This window comes from Centroberyx affinis, unplaced genomic scaffold (assembly GCF_046629955.1).
Source record: "Centroberyx affinis isolate AG114_WGS23_722 - 3 ecotype Tasmania unplaced genomic scaffold, CSIRO-AGI_Caff_v1 ptg000011l_1, whole genome shotgun sequence".
Classification (NCBI taxonomy): domain Eukaryota; kingdom Metazoa; phylum Chordata; class Actinopteri; order Beryciformes; family Berycidae; genus Centroberyx; species Centroberyx affinis.
Window position 1 is genome coordinate 62,414 of NW_027278727.1, and position 18,324 is coordinate 80,737.

The 18,324-nt window shown below is 41.9% G+C and overlaps 1 protein-coding gene across 1 annotated transcript in view; it reads left to right on the forward strand.

The window, feature by feature from the left end:
• Window positions 1-1,998: 1,998 nt before the first annotated feature.
• Window positions 1,999-18,324, forward strand: part of ccdc102a (coiled-coil domain containing 102A) — a gene marked incomplete at its 3' end in the record, with an annotated part of 49,816 nt that continues 33,490 nt past the window's right edge. Inside the window, exon 1 of the mRNA XM_071534214.1 lies at window positions 1,999-2,121. The remainder of the gene's footprint in view (window positions 2,122-18,324) is intronic.

Consider the following 18,324-nt stretch of genomic DNA (forward strand, 5'->3'; position numbering starts at 1 on the left):
CATCCCCACTAATATAACTGAGACACTGTAGAAAAGTGTCTCCTAAACAACAGTGAGTGAGGCTCCATCCAGAGAGAGCTGGACTCACCAATGATGGCTGAACCTCTTCACCTCACCATCTCCACCCCAACCAGACACAAAGAAGAAGACATTTAGTTTACTGATGTCGCCTTACAGGATTTCTGGGTAATGAAGTCCTTCAAACTTTCCAAAATTCAAACAGTTATCTCTCGCTTCCACTAAAGTGCCGCTAAAGTGTGAAGTTGCTTAGTGGAGTTTTGAAGGCACATGAAACACCAAGCTGCAGCACACCACTTCCCCTGAATTCAAGCCCAGAGAAGTATATTGGAAACGAATAAAAGCAAAAGCAGCAATGCCCTGGAAGCATCAGATGTGTGTTTTTTTTCAAACATACCAATGGTTTTTAATGGCCCAACACACACTTTGACTGTCTCAGTGTCTCATAGTGTGTGAGCCCACATCTGACCCAGACAGTGGACCAAAACACTGCTGTGTGTTTGTGCTGTTTCTAGACCACTTGTTTAACCACTGATCTATTTCGAGGAAGAAACAATTCACAGGTGATACACTGACTGGAGACTAAAGTGGGTCATTTAGCTAGTAGCATACAATTGTTGAGATATATGGACAAAATATGAAATCTATATAATCTATGATACAGTAACATTACTGGGATGGTGGTGAAACACACATGCCAGTGTTGTGGATGCTACAAACTCACCATACAGTGTAAAGCACACTCCAAAAAATGAACACTGAGCCTCTTAAGAAAAAAGATGATTTTATCCAAATAAACACATTTTCAAGACAATATTTGGTTTAATACCAACTAGAATGAAACGGATAGAATAAAATGGTGTCTGTAAAAGTTTTTGGATCTATCTAAGCAGATAATGAGTAGTTTAATTATTTCAGTTTGATATAAATGTATCATTTAGATGCTAATAGAATTACCACATTGGCATTATGAGCACTGATTGCATAGATGTAAATTCATTCATTCATTCTATTTATTTCAGCTCTATTAGAGTCAATTCCATAAATGATAGCACTTCATTGAAGTTAGAATTGCTTAATCCAATTTGGTGGAAATTTGTCATACAACTGAAATGCATAAATGATACAAAATAGACCACTGAGTGTAGAACAATCAGGTCACTCTCTCTTCTTTTCACTGCGCTTGGACTGCCAATAGGGGGCGTCAGTGTTGCATTTTATGATGCATTTGTCAAACGTTGGTTACTGATAATAGAATTTCATCAGATTTATTTTGTGTTGATTTTAGTTTAGCAGTAGAATGCAGATCAAGCCAACCAGTCAGTCAAGGGGATTTTTCCTGGTTAATGGAGATATTTAGACTTAGAAAGATGCATGAGATCTTCTCTTCTGAGAAACACACACACACACACACACACACACACACACACACACACACACACACACACACACACACACACACACACACACACACACACACACACCATCCTCTCCAGCTGCTTGATTCCAGACCTTACAATGTCATATATTTCCTTACTGGTTTTTTAATGTTTTTTCCAGTGAACAACGTTTTCAATTTTAGAATTGTTTTATGTTATTGGGGATATTGGTGATTGTGTATTTAGTTCATGTTTTCAACCCAAATCATTTATCACCTCAGTATAGTTTTAATGTATATATTGTTTTTGAGAGAGAGAGAGCGAGAGCGAGAGCGAGAGAGAGAGCGAGAGAGAGAGATCACAACCCACTACCACTTCTCCTAGTGCTGTAGTAATTTCAACTGGGAGGTCTTTGGTTAGCCCACCAATGAGCGCACAGCGGTGTGCAGGGAGCAGCATCTGATTGGCTCGATCCAGCAGCTTGTTCTCATACTGACAGCTGATTGGTCGGACGGGCTTTCGGAGCGCTCGAGGCTCGCCCCCTTTATGTCCCCTTTGAGAACGACGTTTTCCATCCAGAGGAAAAAAAAATTCCTGTAGAAAGAGAACAAGCGCCGGACGGAGGTTTGGCTGGAAAAAAAGGAAAAGCTCTGCTACTTCCACAGGATAAAAAGACACATACCGAGAGGAGATAATAGCAACCTTCAACCGAGCTTCTCACAAGGTATGTGCTCCGTTGTTTTTATTTTTATAGTGGAAATGCTTGGCTAATAGTTTGACTAAGCCCCTTGCTTTGAAACACAGTGGTGTCAAATGACAGACACAATTTCATGCAAGAAAATCACGTCTGGTCCTTTTCTTTTCCTCCCTATGCACTGGCATTATAGATAAAAATAAAAATCCAAAATGATAGACATTGCAAACGGGCAGTTACTTTGTCCCCTCATCAGTGGTGTCTCTTGCTATATCAGGTAACGTTACATTTAGCAAAAAAGAATATACACTTTTTTTGCTGTTGCTGCCACCTTGAAGTTGACACAATGGGACTGTTTTCATCACGTCGATATTTCAAGTCTTGAACTTGTTTTAGTGGCTGTATACCTATCTGCCATACCAGGGAAAATGGCTTACCGTTGAATACCAGAGGGTAGCCTATAGCAGGGGTTCCCAAAGTGGGGTTTGGGGAACCCCAAGGGTTCCTAAGAGGGTTCCAGGGGGTCCCCCAGGAAAATAAGGAATACTTGAATGTCACTGTTACTTCATTTACTAGAAGTTTGCACTAGGAGAGAATCTGCAACAGTGATAATAGATCTCACTTCACTCACCCCACTGACAGTTTTACAATTCTGTATAAAGTGGTATCTAACAACAACAAGAAGGCACCAGTAACAGTATCCTCCCCTGGAATGATGCATTTACCCCTTAGGCCAAAACAGTGAATAAATGAAAAAGCCTCAGGGTGAAAACAGTTTTTTCAAGAAATCCAAATTGGTGGAAAATCCAACACGACATACACTAATGGTCCTGGAGGCAAATATGTAGAGCAAAGATATCTGGATATGTGCACCAAATTTCATGTCATTCAAACTTGTTGTATGGGAGTAATGACTGGTTATTGCAATTTTAACGTTTGATCTGTAATTGTAGCGCCCCCAATTGGGCCAATCGGTGTGTTTTTGAAAAAGTCATAGACCCAGTAGTGAGATGCATCATTCCCCTAAGCTTTGACAAAATCCTAACAGTGGTGTCTGTCAGATTGGGAATTGCTGCTCACTGTGAAAAAAACATCTCAATTGATTATTACCCTGCTGAGACCTCCTTACTGCGATGGTCTGGGATCAGCTTCATGTGAAGTGTGTGGTGGAGGGCATGGAAGCAATTCTGCGTCCACAATGCGGAGAAATCGATCAGCAACTGCAAGTGAAGAAATGTATTTTGTCCGCTTTACCTTCAAGTACGTTAAAATTTACCCTCCTGCAGTCAGAAAAGCCTTAGGTCGGCCTCCTTGAGTTTAATAGGCAGAAGAAATCCTGAACTCTCCTGGGAAAATAGGTTGTAGCCAACGCCAGGACTTCCCAAACTTTTTCTTGTGAAGGACCGCCAAATAGATACTTGACTCTGGGGACAAGATTTTGTCTTAAGGAACCCCATTTCAGAAGATTTTTGTTGTGATATGATTTAGGATATACCGCTGCTGGTTCCTAGACCCCACTTCAGGAGCCATTAACCTGCACCATTATGTACACTGCTTCATTTGTTAGCTGGAGCTCCAGCGGCAGTAGTGAGCCAAGCATTTGTTGTTGATTTATATGGTGAAATGCAAAAAAAAAAACTAGACAGGAATGCACAGTTCTTATGTGCGGTAGGTCTGTATACCTCTGAGCCAAAGTCCATGCTCAGAACTTGTCGTCATCACGGACGCAGACTGTAGAGCCGTGTTGGTAAAACTTAGGTTCAGGGGGGCCGGTGTTGGTCCCTGGGATGATTCTGGGCGGTCCCTAGCCTGGTGAGCTAGAGAAAGACTTGTGTTGTAGTGCAAACTGTTGTTAGTTTGAATTTATATTAAACGCTGGTTGCCTCGACCCAAAAGACTAAGAAACTTGGTTGTTGAGTACAGCACAAGTCTGCATATTTGAAGACACTGACAGAAAGATGCCCTTTCCACCTGGCTTTAACCTGCATCCTGGGTGATCGGATTGTAATCCAATTATCCAAACCATCTCTGGAAGTGGTCAGAGACACATTTGGCCACAGTAACAATGAAGTGGCAATGAATTTCATCTCCAAACCATATATGGAAATGGAAATAACCTTTCTCACACAGAACAAGGAAAAGCACACAAACCAAACAGATGGCAGTCAGCTTGGACAGTAACACTTGTCCAAAATGGATTGTCAGGATACTGGTGGATGGTGAACAAGCGAGACGAGGTGTTTACTGTCAGTTTTTAAGGATGTAAATATTGCACGAGAAAGTGATGACCGCAGCAATCTGCGTCTTGGCGAGGGAAAGAGAAATCAGAATTCAGTGCGAGACACATTTTAATGGCCGGGTGTGAATGTAATCCAGCTAAATCAGATGTAGGCTAGGCAGATATGAGATGCGCGTTAACGCCTGATGGAAAGGGGGCCAAACAGGCCCTGCTGAGGATAATGGGAGGGAATCCCAGAGTTTCTCCTAATAGCAGCCAAAGCAACCTGTTCAGCAGCAGAGATAAAGTGTCCTGAGGTTTCTCACAACAGACAACACCATCTGTTTTCCTCCTAGTAGCTGCCTGCTCTGTTGGCCCGCCCGCACCACCAGTCTACACGCTGCTCCCTATTCATTTCTTGCTCAGTCGCTCTCTCTCTCTCTCTCACTCGCTTGTCCTCCATTTAATTCAATTCAGTGTGGTTTATTGGCCCTGAATGTTGAGAACAATATCCATCCATCTCTCTCATAAACACACACAAACGCACGCACACACGCATGTGCACACACACACACACACACACACATACAGACACACACTCACACACAGGGGCTGCAGACCGAGGGATGACTTCTGTGTGGTTGTCATGGAAACAAATAGTTTTTGAAGGGGAAAGAAAGAGAAAGAGACCCATCTGCCTATGTGCTGCTTGTTCAGGCACCATGTCTGATGTCTTTGTGTGTGTGTGTGTGTGTGTGTGTGTGTGTGTGTGTGTGTGGCACATGCTTGTGTGTGTTGTTTGTGTAATATGTCTCATTGGCTGAGTTTGTATGAACATAGTATTGGGAGTACTGGTTCATATCCTGGTTATAATCTTCTTCAGGATAGACAATTTATATGTACCTTTAATAACCTGTGCTCCAATATCCCTGTGTTGTATGTTTCTGTTACAAATAACATGTTTACATGTATTAGTATTGGAATATCTCACGTACCTTACCCAGGTTTCTCATAGTGGGGATAATTGGCTGTTAATGTAAAAGGGATATCTTGTTTACATGCACCAGTTCAGACACTTCAGAATATTAAGGGAATATTAGAGTGCACTTTGCATAGCACGCTGCCATTGCTGTGCAAATATAAACTTGTTTATGTGTGTATCCTAGAGTTACCCTCCATTAAATAGGTGCTGCGGGTCACCTTGCCTTAAGGAGCTGCTAACCCACATAAAACACTTTCATTTGTCTGGTTTCAATGGAGTCTTTAGTGTCCCAGGATGGTCTAAATGCTGCTTCAGAGGCTTTTCCACCCTGACAAGAACAAAGTTCTGGAAGAAACACAGGCATATACCCGTGAGTGAAATGCGTATGTGGTCTAGTGTGTACTGTCCAGTATGTAGCCTGTGTCTGGCCAGCAGACCTTTTGTTTGTCTGTCTTCCTGTGTGGAATATCAACATCCTCTGTTTGTCGCTCCACCTACCGAAACTCAGCCAAGCCAGGAGAGCCAAGTCTTGATTCTCTCTCTCTCTCTCTCTCTCTCTCTCACCATTGCCCTTTACACACCAACACTCTGGCGATCATAGCTCATACATCTCCACGGCTCTGAAATTCCTGCTGAACAATTAGAAATTATCTACAGTTCCACGGTGCTTTTGTGGTGATTATTGATGACTGATAATTTATAAATGATTGATAATATATAATTAAGGATATTTAGAGGTACATTTTATAATAATTAATTACCAGTTTGTTTGAATGTGATCTCAGCGCTCTGGCTCCCTAGTTTATCAGCTGCCTCAATTAAAACAAGGAGAATACAACTATGTGTATGTGAGTATGTGTTGTCTTGCATTCATAAACATATTTAGGTATATAAATATCACCATACATCACTGTATGGCAGCCAAGGTGTGAAGATTTACAGTTACATTTTTCACGGTAATACAACTTTTACTTCCTTTTTATTACAGCTCATAAAAGAGCAGACCACACAGTGATTAAGTTTGATAGCATTAAGGTATAGAGGAGTGAAGCATCTCACCCTAACTGTTAGAGCAGAATTTGACTCCTGAAGACCATAGCACTGGTAGAGAAATGCCCTCTTATTTGTTTTGGTGCAGCCAGGAGGAGTTGGTATGTAGCTGATAGCCTGTGTGCCAAACTGACAGTGTACCTCCAGTCACTCTGGCTGGTTAAACACATTCCATTCCCCAGCGAAACCCAGCAAAACCCAGCAAAACCCAGCCCTCAACCCCTCACACTGTTTACTTTCTTCTCAACATCTCCCTCCTCCCTCACTCTCTCTCTCACTCTCTCTCTCTCTCTCTCTCTCTCTCTCTCTCTCTCTCTCTCTCTCTGTCTGTCTCTCTGTTTTCTTTAGCTTTCCTACCCCTCATTCCTCTCAATCTCGCTTTCTCTCGCTTTCTCCATCCTCTCCTCTCCCTTGTTTTTTACTGAGCCCCAGTTCCACTCTCTGTCATTCCTCTCAGTCTCATTCTCTCTCTCTCTCTCTCTCTCTCTCTCTCTCTCTCTCTCTCTCCCTGTTTTTCTCTCCAGTTCAGTGACTGTCAGACCTCCCAAAGGTCTTGGAAGTCAAGTTGCCGTCAGCATGGAGTCTCTAAACGTTTTACTGTGTGATCCATCCATCCAGACGATTGTGGAAGACTGCATCTCAAATGATCTCACCTCTGATCTCGCTGTCTGAGCTTTTTCCCTGCCCTCCACTCATTCACACTGACAGGAGCAACACGAGCTCAAAGTGAGACTGAGGGAATCAGGAAGTTATGTCACATAACTTCAGTTACATTTATGTAGTTGCTCGATGTGGATTGGAGACACATGGCATATGGCAAATGTGTTTCTGACTACCTCCAGAGGAGGTTTGGGAGATTGGATCGTCCATGCGTCTTGGGTGTATTTACACCTGGATTTGATGCATTTTTGCCTTTCAGTTACAATCTGATCATCCAGGATGCATGATAATGGAGCTAGAAAGGTAGCAGACAACATGTCTTAGGGCAGTGGTGCATTGATACCAGCACTTACAATGCTGTTAACTGAGAGCATAGAGCTTGAACAGTGAAGCAGTGGTGTCTGTTGACTTGTTGACTTGTACTAGTCTAGTCCCGGACTGTTTTGGTCTCTGTCTTGTTGGGCTGCATGACTAATTGAAGTAATGGTGCTATGTGTAGCATTTTTAAAAATCATCAATATATCATCCTCAAATTGATTGTGATATCTTGGTATAATTACTGTAAACAAATGAGACCATGGTGAAGACGATTGGTAGCCTCATCAACCCTGTTGCTTCCTGTCACAAAGAGGATGTTGCTACTTGCTTGAACTGTTCTGTGATTTATCTTGAAATCTGTGTATTGTGAAAAGCATGTATACACAAAAGCCCTATTTGCACAGGACTAATATTACATGGGGATGTCCAGTGATTTGTTATAATTGCAGAGATCATCTGTGATATTTATCCAATGCGAATCTGACATGTCTGTAATTCAGCTGCAACGGGAAATATACACATGCTTTCAGGTCAAATCTCAACACCATCTAGTGTCTCATTAGGGCTGATGTGGACATATTTCCATTCTACACTCTTAATATGTGCTACTTGAAAAATGCTTGAGTTTTCCATAACGCCTAGTGTAGCTAACAGATGGGAGAACACAAAAAAACCTTTCACATTTTCATAATGAAAACTGAACGACTTTCCCTTGTGTGTGTGTGTGAGTGTGTGTGTGTGTGTGTGTGCCATGCTGAGCCTTGTGGTCTCCTTTCATGTAACCTTGCATACCTCAAGTGTCGTGAGTGCATTGTCAGTGACCCAGTCTGCCTCATGTTGTGGTCACTCAGCTTGAGCCAGACAGTACAGAGGTGAAATATTTAGTCAGAACTGTCCACCTTTTTAGTGATAATAACCTTAGATACAGTAGTTGGACCAAGACACAAAATGCATAACCGCATTTTGAACTCTCTCTCTCTCTCTCTCTCTCTCTCTCTCTCTCTCTCTCTCTCTCTCTCTCTCTCTCTCTCTCTTTCTTTCCCTCACACAGCGAGAGAGAGTGAAAACTACCAGATATCAACAAGTGTCAGCCTGTGTTTTTATGATGCCATACCCACCCGATAGGTGTGATTTAGGAATTTAAAATATAGTGTTATTTTGAATATCAGATGTAATCATGCTTTTTTATTGCAGATATGGTAATATGTTGAATTTGGTTGATATTTGACTTAATTAATTCCATGAGGTCCCCACGTATACTAGTCCCTGGCCAATAGGGCTACAGTCCAATTCCTTATAGAAGCAGGAAAGAGAGAGCAGAGTGACTGTGGCCTGTGCTTTATTCTTGGAGGGAGTGTGTTTCCGTCTGAGTGAGAGAATGTGTGTGTCTAAGTTTAGCTGTGTTTGTTTAGGACTTGGTAATTATGGCTGGCAGCAGAGTTTGCATTAGAGCAAGCAGAGGAATGCCTTTGGTCTGCTGCTCTGTCACTGAAACTGCACTATGGGGATTTCAGTCACTTTAACCTGTGTGTGTGTGTGTGTGTATTTCTCTTTATAAGTGCGTGTCTTTGTGTATATGTATTTTTTGTGTGTGTGTCTTTCTGAATTGGCTGACATCACCTAAGTGATTGTTGACTTGTTGACACACACACGCACACGCACACACACACACACACACACGCATCCTCTTCCCAAGCTGGGAAATACTTGTATCTGTGCTGTCCATACTGGGAAGCAGCCATAACTCACCCTGTAACCACACACACACACACACAGCCTTCCTGTCCGGGTGGAACCACTGAATGACGTCATTGGCTGCTTCTGATGGCCTCTGGGTGATCTGTCTTCCAGATGTAGCCAATGGGAGCAGCAGATGGCTGCGGTGGGCGGAGTCAGGGGAGCAGAGGTCTCTCCTGGATCACTGATCTCGCTCCAGTCCAGTGTTTCCCCTGTAATTCCTCTCGCTGATGGATGGGTGTCACAACCATCCCTTTTTGGGTCCTAGTTTTAGAACACTCTTAACAAAACAGGTTCTATATAGTACCTCAAAAGGGTTCTTTAGGCTTGTACCTGGGGTTCGACTGATATGGGGTTTTGAAGGCAGATACTGTTATGTTTTGGATACAAGTATTCAGTGTTTCACACAGAATTTGGGTGGAAAAGCCTCTGAAGCAACATTTAGACCATGGGACACTAAAACTCTCCATTGAAACCCAAGATAATAATAATAAAACATATTCATTCATACTTGTGTGGAATCTAATCAAAATATCTCCATTAGAATCAGTTCAGGTTAAGGTCTTCTCATAGACAACCAGTGTAGTATTGATCAATTCTACAATAAATATGAAATCAGACATACAGATTGATGGGCAGTAAATTGAGGTAGCTTAGCCTTGTGAAACCAAGACCGTAAAGTTACAGGCCTAAATCCACTGTAGTCAGACATTTTTAGATTGAACTATTTCTGGATCGTTTATTGAAATCCACTCCCTCTCAGTAGCCAGGCTTTGCCGTTGGCCTTGACCAGTTAATAATAATTGGCGCCAGCAGAGCTAATCCTACCGATAGAAATGAGCCCGTAAAACTGGTATGCTTCCTTTTACAATCTCCATAGTTCCTTGATGTGTGTGCATATGTATGCCTATGTACAGTACACGTGTGTGTGGGTGTGTGTATGTGTGTGTGTGTAATGAGACGGGCATGAGGAAGTTTGTCTGAGGCAGGCGTCAGGCATCCGTCTTATAGTCAATTCATGCTGGTGTGAATTGCATGTCTACACTGGTCTGACTTTACAGGGCAGCATATGGAGTTCTGTTGCTATGTTTACATGCATGCTAATATAATATTCAGGATACTTAAGTATTGACTTTATGATGTGGTACATGTAGGGTTGCAAAATTCCGGGAATTTTCAAAGTTGGAAACTTTCCATGGGAATTAACGGGAATATATGGGAATTAACAGGAATTTATGGGAATAAACGGGAATAAACCAGGAATTTACTAAATTGAAGGTATGCTCTTAATAGGGAACTTAAATATAGTTGGGGAAAATATATTTTAGCATAATCCTGACTAAAACAACCAGATATCATGCAAGTACAGTTGAATATCTATGCTATTCCTCAATCACATGCACATAGCACACTGCTTACTGCAGGGCTATTGAGACCACGCCCCCTACATGCAACTCAACATTCATGTTTTTGTTCTTCAATGAAAGAATTGATTGTTCAATAAAATATTTAACACTTGATAAAGTTCTACTTACAAATAAATCTGTTTTAATTGTATTATTTTGGATGGATGTCTGCTTATAACAAAACAAATATTTATGCTTGGATATGATACCTTTCCATTAAATTACCCTCAATTCCCAGTTAATTCCCATAAATTCCCATTAATTCCCATTAATTCCCATAAATTCCCATAAATTCCCATAATTCCCATGGAAAGTTTCCAATTTGGAATATTTCCAAAATTCCCTGGCTTAACTTCCCATGGAAATTTACCGGAAACTTTCTGGAAATTTACCGGAAATTTTCCACCCCTTTGCAACCCTAGGTACATGTAAAATCTATATCTTGTTTACAGTAACCTGCATAAACTCTTATTCTGGTTATGAGAAACCTGGATAAGGTACCTGGGATATTCCTCTATTATGCGGGATACTGACACTGTAAACATTTTATCCTGTTTACCGTTGGTTTTCGCAAGTCTCTGCAAGCTCAGTTTTGCATTGTATCAGGGATAAAGTTATTCACCTTCCTGGCGTGAAGCTGAATAGTCTCTCTATCATGAAATATGTTAATATTCTCTGTTGTTTGGATTGCAGATGGCAGTGGAATCATGATTTATTTATGGAAGTTGTGGAAAAAATACAACATGCTGGGTTTCCGCTGACTATGGTGCAAGTCTGGTAGCGGTGAATCATTAGAAGAGGTCCAGATCCAGCGTCTTTCATCTTCCAGTGTAGTTGTAGCAGAAACAGTTTATTGGTGAGAACATGGATACAGAGATATTGGAGCACAGGTTATTAAAGGTACATATAAACAATCCTGAAGAATCCTGAAGAAGAGAATATGAGCCAGTACCCAGAATGCTGTTTGCATGTAAACATAGCCTGTCTCAGCTATGTCCACCTCCTGGAAAATATGAACCGTGTTGGACTGTGCAGACATGAATGTTTGCCAGTGTTTGACTACTGAAAGGATCAGTGATCTAATTGGTCAGTTATACATGCAACCTGCACACATACAGAAGTAAAAAAGCCATTCATCTTCTGATATGCTGTCTGAAATGAAATGAGCACGGATCACGCGTTGTATCTCGCTTTAAGTCAGGAATGAGTGGAAGGGTTACTTATTCTCTATGCCAGTGTGGATGCTGGAAACATAAGAGGCTATAGGTTATGATTGTTAAAGATCCAGTACAGTGAGGAAAAGCTTGCTATGGATTTCTAACATACAGAATGTAATTTGTTCAATATTTGATGGTTCATCTAATTTGTTATAAGTGCTTTAGTGCTTCATTCTATATGCTCAAGCTATTCAGTATATTGAGGGGGTGTGGCCCTGCCGACATGCTTGGCACCACCTATTTTTGTGTTGTGTCCGAAGCAGAAACATCTGTTGTTCTGGTAGAATTGGTGCTTAAGTAAGTTCTATTATGTATAGTGACATAATTTACAACCAGAGGGATAGTTTCTGAAGGGGTGTCAAATTCCCATAACACTGACAGTCTTGGGTAACCTTACATTTACATGCCCTTTGTTAAACAATACCATGAGGTTGGGAAATCCAATTCTCATTGCATTGGATCCTTAATATTAAATCTGTGGCATTTCTTCTGTGTTAGATAGTAGACAAAGGTGAGAGAGAAAAAGGAATGACAAGTCAAAGAGGTCAAGAGGCAGACTCCAACCTGTGGTGCTGCCTCTGTATGGATTGTGCCTCAGGATACCAAGGATGTTATAAGCTTGAGGAAATTCGGATCTCCGGAGTCTGTTGTGGTACTTGCCTTGTCTAGGTGCACCGCCCAAATCCCTCTTCCAGCCGCTATGTGTGTGTGTGTGTGTGTGTGTGTGTGTGCGTCCCCCTCAGCGTGCTAGCAGACAGATTTACTAGGCTTTAACGCTCAATTGCCTCTTCTGTTACCCAGACAACACCAACCCAGCGTGCTCCCTTGGACATGGTATATCTGCCTCAAATTACACAAACAACGGTTATATTGGGATTCCTGATCAATTACTGCTCCCAAAAGATAAGGCTTTAAAATATCTGCATCTTTATATCAGTAACCAGTCTACCATGAACTGGAGTTGTTTCCTTAGAGCTCCCTGAACCGTGAAATGTTTTCTCAAGCTAGAGTTCAGACATCGCCTCTGCAAAGGAAGGAGCATTGTCAGGCAAACCCACTGTCTCTATCTAATGGTTCTATATGAGTCCTCACTGTGGAGAAGGATTATACTTTACATTTCCTTTTTAGACTTGGCTGACGCTCTTGTCCAATGCAATTAAACAAGAGCCAGCAGTAGAATATGTGCCATAATTTCAAGGAACCTAGTAAGAAAAAGACAAGGGGTGACAGCAAAGTTTGGGGTCCAATCATAAAGATCTGATGTTACAAGACCACACTTGGCTTAAAAATGTCTTTTCTGCATCTCCTGTGGCTGTATTTCTTTACCTCTCCTTGTCTGTGCATTGCTCATATACATCGGGACTGGATTGCTTCAGGATTTGGTAAAACTCCAATCCCACAGCGATTTGGACCGCGTAGGGATGCGGTCTGGCTCGCTGGATTCTAACGCAAGTAAAATGTGACTTGGGAGCGACTAGACCTGCCAGTTAATGCATCCTGGTGTGAAGAGATGATAAAAATCAAATTGAAACAACATGTGTAACTGTAGCTTAAAGCCGGGATGTGTTGCATAATGCACACTGAGTCCCGGCCACTTTGACAAGGATTAAGGATTGTCTTCCGGGGAAATGTAGCGGCCTTTCTATGCCCATTTTTCTTTCTCATCACCTATATGACACCCTTTCCACCTGGCATTAACATGCATTCTGGGTGATCAGGTTGTAATGGTATAAGCAAAAACGCATCAAATCCAGGTTTAAATCCAAGATGCGTTGATGATCTGAACATCCAGGCCGCCTCCAGAGGTGGTCAGAGAGACATATGGCCACATTAACAACAAAGTGTAAATACAATATGTCTCAAATCCACATACAACTACATATACATAAATATACTTAAGTGTGTGGCTCCAACTGTGATGATCACGCAAATCAAACAGGAGTCAGGCAGCACTGATAGTAACATACTTGTCAAAAATGGATTGTCAGGATACTGGTGGATGAGGAACAGGTGAGATGAGGTGTTTACTGTCAGTTTGAAAGGTCGTAAATATTAGGACGTGACAAGCACGGCAATCTGCATGTTGGCAAGGGAAAGAGAAATCAGCTTTCACTGTGTATCCTAGCGATGCATCTTAATGCCAGGTGTAAATGTAATCCTGCTTAAATCATATTTACACACAGTTTGGATATGATGTGCATGTTAATGCCAGGTGGAGAGGGAGCCTGCGTTTCCCTTGATGAAAGACTCTGTCCTGCCCTTTCTCCCTCACCTGCCTAAACAATTAATTGACCTTAAAGCGGTGTGTAATTAATGGCTCTTCAGAGAGCCTTTACACGCTCATCTGCACACTCAGCATGGCCACAGTGTTTATGAGTTTACACCCCGTCCCAGGAGGCAGAAATAAGAGACTCAGTCTTGTTTGTCGGCTTTAAACCAAGCATATACTCTGCTCCTTTGCTGCTTTCCAAGTGTGACTCAAAGCTAAGCTGTTGAGTTCTAGGAAGGAAACCACTGAAATATGAAAAACAAAATTAGGATAAAGCTTTAATACTGGATAAATAATGTTTTCTAATACGAATAACTGGATACCCTGGGACAGAACGTCACATCACACTCAGAATATAAAGAAGCAACTTTTTGGTTTGCTTTTGGTTTGCTTTGCTTCAAAAGGGTGTTTTCGAAATGAGCGCCAAGTATTTGCTGATGATTAATATGCCTTATGTAAGTAATGCTTTCCTCACCAAAATTACATAGAGCAGCTTTTCAGATTGGTAAAGCATACGGAAATAGGCCTGGATGTAACTTACTGCTTCCCGACTGACTGGATGTGAAGTGACCCTGTTTTCCGATCTCTGCTCCCACCACACAGTTATAGGCCTAGAAGGTTATAGGAGTGCACAGTGTGTGTGTGTGTGTGTGTGTGTGTGTGTGTGTGTGTGTGAGGAGGGATTAGTGCATACACACACCCATAAACCCTCTTGTTCAAGTTCTTTAAGCCACTGCATAAGCTCCTGTGTGTCTGCGTTCTTCAATGTGAGCTCGTTTGGCTGATTTCCTTGCAGTTAAAAACTCTTTTGATCCCCATTAGGGCCTGTTAACCCTCCCGATCCCCCCCCCTCCCCAGGCTGAGGACTGAGCGTTTGGCCAGACCAGGCTTTGAACTCTGGCTCCTTGTGGGAAAGGATTAGATCGAGACAAAACCCCCCAAGTGATCCGAGGTTGTCGATTGTTCACCATCGGCTATCTGTTCTCCAGACAGCATTAGTTCAGAGCTCCAGTCCTCCTCTACCTGACAGTTACAGCTACAGTCGGGGCAAACTTTGGCTGATGCTCTTATCCAGAGCAACCTAAAATGTGCAAAAGACAAAAAGGTAACTATCTCGTCACAAGCAGTTATAGGGATTATCTGCAAAATACTCTAAAAATACTTTAAGATTTCTCTCCATTTTTGGTTGCTTCTCAATCAAACAGTGTGTTCAGTTTTTCCTTTTTCCTTGGATTTTCTGTTAATGAAGTTTGAGTTTCTGTAGTTGGCGCTCTTTTCTTTGTCTGTGGTGGCTCATCACTGCTCATGCTAACTTCCCAGTTCTTCTCCTACTTATTCTAAACAAACCGGAAACGTAAAACGCATCACTTCCTGTGCGGCAGATGATTTTTACCAGGAAAGAGCTACCAGACACCAGGTGTTTAGAACAGCAAATGGAAAAGCTTTCATGAACTGGATATAGGTTGAATCGCGCAAAATAGACATTTATTTCTATGAAAATATTGCAGGTTATTACTTTAAGAACAAGTGTAAGGGAAAACAACACAATCCTGTATCCCAGATTCTAAAATCCAGCTAACATTCGGTGTATATACTCTAAGCATGAATTGAATCTTAATATTAAATGTTTTATTCATTGCATTTTTATCAATATTCTATTCTTTGCTGCTACAGTGACCCAATTTGAAGGGGTGAGTTCATCTTACACTCATGTCAAGATGCACCAGAGAGAAAGGCCACAAAGGTCTTCTTTTGCCATCGATGTCGAAGAACTGAAGGACACTCGCGATGGCGTAGCCTCCATCTTTCCTCCATCTTTCATCTGTTTCCATGCCCTGCTTTGCCTCCACCTCTGTCTTGGCGTTTCATCATTTCCTTCACCTCAGCAGTTCATGTGCCGAGTCTCTGGAGAAGGAAAAAAAAAAGAGCTGCGTCCTCCCATCTATTTACCTAATTGAACACATTATGCAAACCTCTCTCCATCTATAGAAGCGTTTGCGAGCGGGAGAAGCTTTGAAGCTGCCGTGCCCTGCAGAGATGCTCCTCTTTTTAGCTCTGCTGTCTCAACAGCTGAGGCATCTTCAAGGCGCTACCCAAGGTTACATAATGAAGATGAATACTTGCATAGATTGGTAGATACTTAGATAGGCAATACTTACCGACAGAACTTAGAAAAGGATATTGGCAGGTTGTGAAATATTAATGCCATGTCATCTATAAGCCTCTGTCACACGGGTGTTGTATTGCATGGAGATATTGATGAGGTATATTTGACCTTGGTTGCTGTAAATGCAGGACTTTTTTTGGAATGATTGTGGTAGGAATTCATCACATATACCTTGCTATCAGGAATGTTCACCCTGATAAAGGATAGATCATTTTCAGCACATCCTGGTGTCCAGTTTGGGACAACACACATTTGTCTAAACTGTTTTGAAGCTTTACATGTTGTTACTTGATTTGAAGGATGACGCAGTCGTCTGTGTGTTTGGAAAATTGTATTATGCCACTCTTTCGGTATCTATTGTATGATTTCAGAAATGCATGCAGTCTAACACTAAGCCTTAGTCCCTTACTTTTGGAGATTCTAGGTTTCAGCTGACAACAGCTGCTGGGTTGAAAAGTAACATAAAAATGTGTGTTGTCCCAAGCTGTATAAACAGATTGAATTAGCATTAACATTGAATTGAAAATGAGTGTTGCAGAATGGTCATATCGGCTATGCATACTTTATTTCTAGGGGGAGAAGAACCAGGACAGGAGCAATGTGAACATTGTAGCTCATTAGCTGGGTTTTGATCTGGGCATTTTATGTGAATTAAGCTGAATCAAAAAAAAAAACCTGAATGGAAATTTTGGTAAAAATTCCTTAATATTGCAAAACCGTTTTTACACGTGCTTGAGGCAGAAAGGTTTTTTGTTGATAAAGAAATTCCAAGATAAATAGAGATGGAAACTAACACTGACACTGTAAGCTTGGCATGATTGGCCTGATAAATGGTTCGCTGTCATTACAAAATGGTTCTAAAGTGGCTTTGGATGAACGGTTTGTAAAATGTCTGTCCACCATGACGTCCCAGAAATGTCAACCCCGTTGTTTCTGCCATGTATTAGCTTCCATCATGGTTGTGTGGCCATTAGCTAGTTGGTGTATTACAGTATCACCAGGTGCATTTCTTTGTTTTCATCTTCATGCATGAAGTATGGCCAGCATTAGCTCACACTAAAGAACAATAACATCTTGGCCAATACTAATCAATTCATGAAAGACTCTTTCCATGTTGTTTGAAATGTGTGTTTCACATTTCATTTTTTGCGGCATTTCCAGGAGTTTGCTTCAAATTTTCTTGACAGTTGGATGGAAACATTGCTATTGATAGCATCCAGTCCGGAGGCCTCGCTCACCAAACTGTGAAGATCACATAGAGAAACTGTCCCCCTCTCTTTCTGCCTCCATCTATCATCGTCCCCCTCCATCCCTCTTCCCCAGCATCCCCTAACATCACCTCCATCCATCTACTTCTCTCTCTCCGCTTTCTCTCTTTCTCTCTGTCCTGTTGAATAAATGATGGCTATGTGATACTGCACCACCGGGCTGTGCTGAGCTGGACACTCTGCTGGATACTGATACTACCCAAAGATGAGGAGAACACACACACACACACTCTGTTGCTTTTGCTTGCTCTCCCCCTTCTCTGTCTCTTTCTATCTCTTTCTCTCGCATATGGACACACATAGTCACACTCACACAGGATTTTGTCTCTTTCCTTGATGCACAAGCTGACACACTTTCGCATTCTCACACGCCCACAATTGTTTAGGTCTTAATTGTGTGTGTGTGGTTGTGTGTATTTGGAGCAGTAGCAAGATGAGTGTGTGTGAAACTTGGAGGGAAAGTTTCACATATAGCCTACCTCTGTTCAGTCCCCCCTAACCACACACACACACGCACACAGCAATTTTAACTGGCTAGTCATGTGGTCTGTGGACTATATATGTTTGTGTATGTGTGTGTATGTATTTCTAATGGCACATAGGGCGTATGCTTTCATAGGCATGTCTGTGTGGAACCACAGGATGTGTGTGAGAGAGAGAAAGAGAGAGCGAGAGAGAGAAAGAGAGAGTCATGCTTCAGGAATGTACTGTGTAATTTGCTACAGTAGAGCCTCTTTCTGCAGTAACTCCACACCTGGGGCCCCATGGGAGATGGACTTCTCATTTTTTTTAACTTTTTTTGTGTGTGTGTGAGGACCCATGGGAGACGCAGCTCTCCCGCTTTATGTTTTTTGGAGACGATAGACACCCGCTGTCTATCGTCAGGTGTAAAGACAGACAGGCTGAAAAGTCTTAAGGTTTCTTTCCTTGTGAGAAATCTC